We start from the raw sequence: 9,246 nt of genomic DNA on the forward strand, positions 1-9,246 counted from the left end.
CACATAAAGTGAGAAATTTGCCTTGGAAATCTAAAAGCCAATAGTGACAAGATATTGTCCTATCTTGTTAGACCATGCTCTGGGTGCTTGCTTCAAGCCATACAAGGCTTTCTTCAACCTGCAAACAAACTCAGGATGAACAACATGAACATAACCTGGTGGCTGCTCCATATAGACCTCTTCTTGCAAATCACCATGCAAGAAAGCATTCTTTACATCCATCTAATGTAAAGACCATCCCTTTGATGCAGCCATAGCAATGACTGCTCTTATGGTTGCCATCCTTGCAACTGGACTGAATATTTCTTCATAATCAATGCCATATGTCTATGCATACCCCTTGACAACTGACCTTGCCTTGTATTTGTTCACAGAACCATCTCCATTGTGCTTCACCTTATAAACCCACTTGCAGCCAATTGCATTTTTATCTGTAGGCAAAGGCACCAATTCCCATGTAGCATTTGCTTCCAAAGCATCCATGGCTTTCTCCCATTTTTCTTTTCCCATGGCTTGCTCAAAAGAAGTGGGTTCTAGTTCATGTATCACTTTGACCATATAGGCATAGTGAATGGCTATAAATCCATCATATTTCAGCCTATCCATAGGATACCTAGCTCTAGTAGACCTGCATAAAATAGGCTCACTACTAGGTGCTCTCAAAACATCCCTTGTCTTCCTTACTCTAGGTGTAGCAATAGAAGGAATACCCAACTCATCATCAAGGCTCTGTTCTAAGCCACTGGATTCACCATCCACATAAGAGTGACCTGCATTCACATCAACCATGGGTTGATCTACTTTCTCTTTTTGTGATACTTGCATACCACTATCTGCATTGCTTTGAGGAGATCCTCCTGATCTCAATCTGCCTGTCCATGGTGAAGTATGTGAACCACTGCAAGAGGACACCATAGGTCCACTAATATTTTGTGATTGCTACTGTGAATTCTATGCAGCATTACCATTTTGTGCATCTACATCATCAATCACATTTAGTGATTTATACCAGCTGCTCATCTTATCAAAAACAACATCTCTGCTCACTGTAAATTTACGAGTAGAAGGGTTATAGCATCTATACCCTTTCTGTTGAAGAGAATAACCAATAAAGATGCACTTCTCAGCTTTTGGATCCAACTTGGATCTCAACTCATCTGGCACATGAACATAGGCAATGCAACCAAAAACTTTTAAATGAGAAATATATGGTTTCCTACCAGTATACCTCTCCTTTGGTGTCATGCCATATATTGCTGCAGTGGGAGTCCTGTTCATTATGTAGACTATTGTAGCAACTGCTTTAGCCCAATAATAATCTGGCAGGTCTTTCGGCATGCAGTATAGGGGTGGATGTGGAAATGCACGCATTGATCAAGTATTTTCAAAATTTGGAAGAGCCAATACATTGGCGACGGACGAAGTAGGTGCTTTCGCAGCCTTTTCGGCAAGCCACTATTTTTCCTTTCTACAAGTCCATTTTGCTGTGGGGTATGACTGCATGAATATTGCTGCTTTATGCCATGCTCCTGCAGGAAACTTGCAAACTCATTTGAGAGGTACTCTCCCCCTCCATCTAACCTTAGGCATTTTATTTGCAGGCCTATTTCTTTTTCAACCATAGCTTCAAAAGCTTTGAAATGCCCAAACACTTCACTTTTCTTTTTCATAAAATACACCCAAACTTTTCTGCTATAGTCATCAATAAAAGTGACAAAATAATGATAGCCTCTAATAGATGCAGCTTTAGTAGTCCACACATCAGAGTGGATTAATTCCAATGGCCTCTTACTCTCTTGAACATATGTAGCAAATGGTTTCCTTGCCTATTTTCCAAATTGACAAGCTTCACATACCTTATGCATTTCTGCAACCTTGAACTTAGGCAATCCTGCAATGATATTTTGGGCCTGTATTTATTTAAGTCGCTGTACATTAACATGACCAATGCGTTTATGCCAGATATCAATATTTGCAACTACACCGGTCCCATTGCGAACATTGCTGCACTCAATTTAGGCATGTCCACATCCAACGTAAACATCTGGCCCTTCTTCTTCCCTTTTGCTATCAAGCGACATTTATTTTTCATATCCTCAACAAAGCATCCATGAGGATTAAATCCGACCTGCAAGCCCTGCTCAACCATTTGACCACCAGAAACCAGGTTCTTGGTGATATTCAGGACATGAAATACGTCAGACAGGTATTTCTTTTTTCCATCCTGCATAGACAAATGAATTTTACCAATCTGCACAATAGGATGTACAGTATCATCACCAGTCTCCACAAATCCTGGTCTTTCCATTTTCCTTGCATCCTGCATCCATTCTGCATGACCTGTCATGTGGTTTGATGCACTTGAGTCAACATACCACACATCATTGCTTTCTTCTGCACTTGTCATAGAATTGGTCATGTGCTGCACCATAAACAGATGCTCACTTCTGTCATCACCATATCTACTAGAGAATGCATAATTTCCGTGTCGCATTTTTCCAATCATGATGTCATTATGCTTTTTATAGCAGTCTTTAACCATATGACCCATTTTACCACAGTAGTAGCATTTTGGCCTCTCTGCCATCCACCATGACCTCGTTGGCTCCCCCTGCCTCTAAAGTTACCACGTCCTCCTCCATAGGACTGGTTTTCTTGAATTTGCTACATATTCTGATTTCTACCACGGCCTCCAAATCGGCTTGCTCTACCTTTGCCTCTACGTCTTCCAGCATTTGAGTAGAAGATAGCTTCTTTTGAAGTTCCTCCTGAAGAAGATGCACCACCATTTCTCCGCTCTTCAGAAATTAAAAGAGCAATCAACTCCTCAAAATCAGGAAAATTCTCATGGATGGCAATGGATGTCTGGAATTGTGCATAATCCTTTCCTAGACCATTCAAGGTCATAGAAACTAAATCATCATCTTCCACTGGCGACCCAATAAAAGCAAGTGCAACTGCAATCTTCTTCACCTTCATGTGGTAGTCATGGATGCTCATATTTTCTCTCTACACATTATGCAACTCCTGCTTGAGTTGCATTTTCTTGGCTTGCATATTTGTGCTATACATTTTTGTCAAAGTATCCCATGCCTCCTTCGGCGTGCTTGCATCCTGAATATGCACAATCATAGAATCTGAAATACTGATAGACAGCCAATACATAACTTTTCTGGCTCTCTCATGCCACCCTTTAAATGCCTGCAACTCCTGTTGATTGGGAACATTAGGAATAACCGGTTCTTATTTAGCTCTAGTAATGAACTCCCAATATCCTTTTCCCTTAAAGAAATTCGTCATTTTAAACTTCCATGCTTGGAAGTTGTTCTTGTCAAGCTTTTCAGTGACAATCTGTGAAAGAGCATCAAACGCCATTACAAAACACTGCAAAATATTCTGTCACTGCAAAAAAACACAACTTCTACCTCACAAGGGCAAATCTCAAAAACTGACGAAAGTGGTATTTGACCACATAGTCACTTCCTAGTGATGATTATGCATCAATAGGAAATAAGAATGATTTTGTCACTCCCAATATCTCTGCACACAGGCATACGATGTAATTTCTACGATAACTTTTCACCGACCTACAGAACAGTGGTCGCATAGCAAAAACAGGGCACTTTCCTGAGTGCTTGCGAAAAACTTCTACCACCAAAATGGGCCCCGAAACGGCCTCAAATCAAAAAAATAATTTCACCAAGGGCTTGTTGGCCCTTACCCATAGCATATACTGCCCTTTCGCCACACCACGAAGGGCATCCCAATGGGAGACAGCGCACTCTTGCAAAGCAACACTGATCCTCTTACTAGGACATCGCGAGCTTGGTTTGCTTTCTTGAGCTCCTTACCATGAACCGAGCTCTGATACCTCTTCTTAGTTGTGAAAGCCAAAAGAACTCTAAGTACAAAAGAATAGGTGAACCCGATATGTGGGTCTCAAACCAAACTCAGCTAACTAAGGTGGCATACTAACTGAGCCACTAACTAGAGTACATAAAGATAGCTGTCATCCAGCTATTATTCATGGGTAGTGTACCAACCGCATCTGCAGCTAACAAGTCAGTGACATAAATGCACAATGGTCACCCTGGCATATCACGAGTGGAGCTCGATATCTCAATAATAATATGTTGAATCACCTAGATTTATCCTACCTTGGTATGAGTTGGTATGAGTTTGGTAGCATCCTTTACTACATTGCTCATATGATTGAAAGGACCTACAAACCCATAATTGAAATTCATGATCCAAGGGGTTTTGGAATATGTGGACAATCCAAAGGCCAAACTTTTTGCTTCAATTGATGGTGAGCAAGGGCTCACTATAATTGAAAAATTAGTTAAACCCCTTCATTTTCTAGGAAAAGTGCCAACCTTATGAAACCAAAACCTGTGGCGGCTAGAGGCAATGGAAGAGGCAAATATAAGGTTCCTTTTTGGGGTGGATCTAGATCTAGATCAGGAAGAAGCTACACAAGATGGTGATGTAATAATACTATGCGAGGAGCTTCTTTTCCTCGACAGGCTATTGTGTATGTGTCGACACCACCCTCGAATACACCCAATAGTATGGTCTTAATAATTGGGGATAGTAGTCCATCTTCAAGCTCCAGCTCCAATAGGGGCAAAAGGCCTATGATCAACAATAGTAATAGTATTCCTACCTTGGAAAAGAAACTCAAATGATCATTGGTGTGACACAGGTTCTAGGTCATTGATGGATTTTTTCAAAAGAAAGATTTTGTTGAAAAACTCTCTTGATAATAGACCATTGGCATTTTGTGCCATCATTACACCTCTTGAATTTTGGAGAGTTTCTCTTTAAGGGATAATTTATTTTCATACTTTAATAAATTTTATACCAATTCAACAAGTGTACTCTTCAATCTCAATTTTGGATGCAAGTATGATAAAACAATTAGTTAGATACTTCTTAATTGCAAAGGAGCATTCCATACTTTTTCATGGAAATAGGAAGAAATTATTTGTAATTCTCTTGTTTTAAATGATTTCAATCATTTACTATTTAATTTGTTAAAGGATAACATTAAAAGGGGACCACATGTTTAGACATGAGATATCAAAATCTTTCAATACAAAATTATTAAACAAACACATTACAAGGGCTTAAATGACATCCCTTCTAGACCTTGTTTTTTTTTCATCGGCCCTTAAACCCCTTAGTAATTTTTGGAATGATTTATTATCTCTATGCAATTAAAACAATAACCAAGCAGCTAAATCTTCTTTCTTAAAAGATTGTCCCCCCCAACTCAAAACTATCAATACTAGCAAATTCAAAAAATATACTTTTGGTTGGATAACAAGGACGCATTGGATGAAATTAACTAGGTGAAATGACACTTGTACATATGTAGATCAGACAAATGCTCAAATCCTTTGGTATTTGAATGCATTCACTAGATCTAATTTATGGCCAAACTTTAACCCATGCATGGAAGAAACTACATGGGCCATCCCTACAGATGATGTCACTTCTATTCTCTTGAAGGACTTAATTCCTATTTTTCCAAGAGTGGTACCATCACATTATAGTCTCCCTTTCCTTTGTTCAATTTTTAAACCACACAAAGGTTATCATAGATGGATTACCTATGCATAATTGTATCTATTCTACCATGGCCAAACTTCTTATGAGAATTTTTACACGGGGTATGCCAAAATGGTCTAAATACGTGACCAATACAGAACGTTCAATTTTCCTAGACCAAAATCAATTGATTTTAGTACAATCCTGGCTTATCAGTAATTGTTTTGTCCAATGTGGTGATAGATTTTGGAAATTGGTTAAAGGAATACCAATGGTATTTTCATGCTCCCCATTGTGGTGTAATTTGTATTTCTTTTAATATGAGTCTTCTTTCATTTTAAGGCTCATGAGGCTTGGTAGAGTCAATTTGTTACCACTCTTCACACACGTTTTTAGATACATTGATGACACTCAATGTATTAACAATAATCTTATTAAAAATTTTATTCATTCAATTGCTATCAAGGATCAAACTAAGATTTATCATTTACCTCTTATTGAGATAAAACTAACCATTTACAAATCCATACATTTTTTGGATAACGTTGATAAAACAAAAGCACTTCCTCTTTTTGTATCCAAATTTATCCACTTCTAGTTAATAGACGTATTGGCCAAGCATACAAAATGATTGTGTCCCAAATTTTTCATACTCCCTACTTATGCAACAATAATGCCACAGCTTTTGCTGCTATTTTAGAAATGGTATGTTTTACGACCAACAATGGTTTCAAAAAGCAAAAATTACTGCATCTCATACGATAATTCCTAACATCCTCTGAGTTTCTTAGTGTTCTACTAGATGTACCAGAGCTGGTGGAACTCCTTGAAGGTGTATTTCTACAAAGAACTTTATTTAGTTAAGGAGAATGGTAGTTACTACCCATAATGGGATGTCTACCATTCCTCCATTTATGGTATAGTTCCCACCATGGGATAAGGGTTGGTACACACACACACACACACACACACACACACACACACACACAATCCTTGACAATTCTTGTCACGCATTGGCATGCTTTATGAATACAATTGATTCTCTATATGAATGTCATACCCTGCTGGTAGTTGTTATCATTGTTGTGATCCCATGCCGAAAGATTGGTCTCTTCCCTAGTGATACCAACATGTATTTTGCATTCTACAATTTTAAAGTGTGGGGAGTTAGGATACTTAGTGCATAATTGTCTCCTACCCTTTGCACTGTAATACCCACCAATAACAAAATAGTCATAGCTTTTTGTTTGCTCACATCAAAACTGACCTTATCAAGACATTGAGCTGGATCCACCATGACAAAAAATGAAACCACATTTGCAAAAACATTTATCTTCATCTTTGATTTCAAATTTGATACATGGAGATGGTGTGGTGGTCTAACCTCAAGAGGTCTCCTATCTGTATTCGGGTCCATAGGCGACCTAAGAAGTTGTATGAATAAGGAAAGTAATAACATTAACAAGCTTTGTGTACTTAATATTTTCCCTTAACACATTCTGCTTTGTATCTACTATGTTGGAAGCTTGTTGCATGCTAGGTCCCCTAGTGTGAACATCAGTATCCTTAGAGCTAGGTGCTGAGCTAGAGTCTTTCTTTTGTCAAGTGTGCTTTTGTATCTTTCCTGCCCCCTTGGGACTGCCCTCTATGGTCCTAGGTGAGGAGTCAGTCTTGGTCCTCTTCATGCTCTCACCCTTTGTGAATTTCTAGCTCTCAATCTCCAATGACACTTTCTGTGCAAATATGTAAGAAACCAATATTGGTAGTAGATTCGAGTTGTCCTTATTATTTCTATAACTTGTTCTTTCAATTCAAGAGCCCAAATCTTATGAAAGTCATACTTAAGCTTAGACACTGAGATCTCTTTGAGAGGTGATCCCAAATCCTTAGAAACCGCAAAGGTTAAAAAATCACTACCATACTAAGTCCAAAGCATCAAAGTCCTCTCTAAGCTGCTTGATTTTGAGCTTGAGTGTTGTGCAACAAGAGACACATGACAAAATAGCATTTGTGTTAGAAAATTTTGTTAAAATGATGTAACAAAGTCTAAAACTAAGGACAATGTAAATTATGGAGCTTAAGTCATTTTTTAATGCCAAAAGCAAATAAAAAACCTACCAAAAACCAATATTTTACCAAAGAGAATTCACTAGAAGAAACCCCAAAATATGCTTGAAAATCACAAGTTTTCATAAAATTCTCATGAAAAAAATAGAAAAATCTAGTGTGCAAAGACCTTGCAAAAAACCTTTGGAAAGTTCTCTGAGTGGTTTTGGAGCAAAAAAAGACGCTTTTTGATGATTCCCTTGTTCCTTTCAACGAGACTAAGAGTCCGAAATGACCTATAGAGGCAAGCATTACCTTCTTTTGGTGTCCACTGTACTTCAAGAGTTTGAAAAAACCTTTACTCTTGAATTTGGCATCATTTTGTTGGATTTTTGACTCACTATCTTTGCTTCAGTGTTTTTATGCCAGTGTGTGGGAACTCGAGTTTGAAGTAACCATTAGTAGATCTCTCAATTTCGGTGCACTCAGGAGGTCCTAAAACTTTTGTGTTGCTCATGATTTGCACTCTGGCGGTGTTTACAATTAGATCTATTTGCAAAAATATTTTTTGGTCAGTGTGTTGGACCCAGTGATTGCGACCACGGTTTCCAAAACCGTTTGTTCCATTGCATTTTGGAGGCCCAAAGACCCCTACCTGCCAGATCTTGCATGATTCCATGGAGACTTGGAGAAGTTTCGTGACTCTAAGGCGCTGAATCATCTGTTCCTCTGTCAAAATTCAATTCAAAGGTTCAAACCTTTGAGTTTTGTATTACAAGTCAATTGCAAGGGTTGACTCCCCATTTCCCATTCATCGGTAGGGATTTTAAGCTCCAATAGAAGAGATATATTTACAGATTTTCTTGCCAAGTCCGATTATGCAGTGATGCCCATGTTTTGAGGCATCCCAAGTTCTATTTTTACTAGAGATCATTGCCATAGGGCCATGATTTCTTGTATATACCTTATGCAAATCACTCTAGTTGCAGTTTGAGCCATGTGTGCTCATTTGTGGTTTGCATTGGGTTGTAGTGGGTGCTTTACAAGCCATTTGGATGCATTGCGACCCTTGTTGGATGTGCTGATAGGATCAAATTGCCTTGTGGAATGCTTTATTGATGGACGTTTAGCACACAAATGTTATTTTATGCTATCGAAAAGCTTTGACACATTGCAGTTAGAGCACTCATAGTGCTATGCTCTCTTGGATGAGACATTATTGATGCTTATGCCCATGGACGATGTTTATGCTTGAGGCATTTGGCTCTTATTGGCATTGGGTTTGCCACTGCTTTGTCATTGCAGGTTGACATTTTCTTTTGGGCCAGATTTGCTCATATGGATGCATAGTATATGCACATGACTTAGATGCATTTTGATGCTTTGAGCCTTTAAGGTTTGGTGATATTACCTTCCATTTTGGTATACACATTTGGATGCACCTGGTATTTGGTGTGATTTCTCTCTTGCAGGTACTCGCATTTGGGATTTTGTTTCATTTGCATCATGGCATCCTCTTCCATGTCTGAAAAGGAGTTTTTCAGCATTAAAAAGTTTGATGGGACAAAATTTTATTTGTGGAAAGAACAAATAAGGCATGTGCTTATTCAAAAGAACCAGATTAAACCCTTGGTAGGGTGGAGCTAA

The sequence above is a fragment of the Dipteris shenzhenensis genome, chromosome 12 (genome assembly GCF_047967505.1).
Source record: "Dipteris shenzhenensis isolate YYH24624 ecotype China chromosome 12, Dip_SZ_1.0, whole genome shotgun sequence".
NCBI lineage: Eukaryota > Viridiplantae > Streptophyta > Polypodiopsida > Gleicheniales > Dipteridaceae > Dipteris > Dipteris shenzhenensis.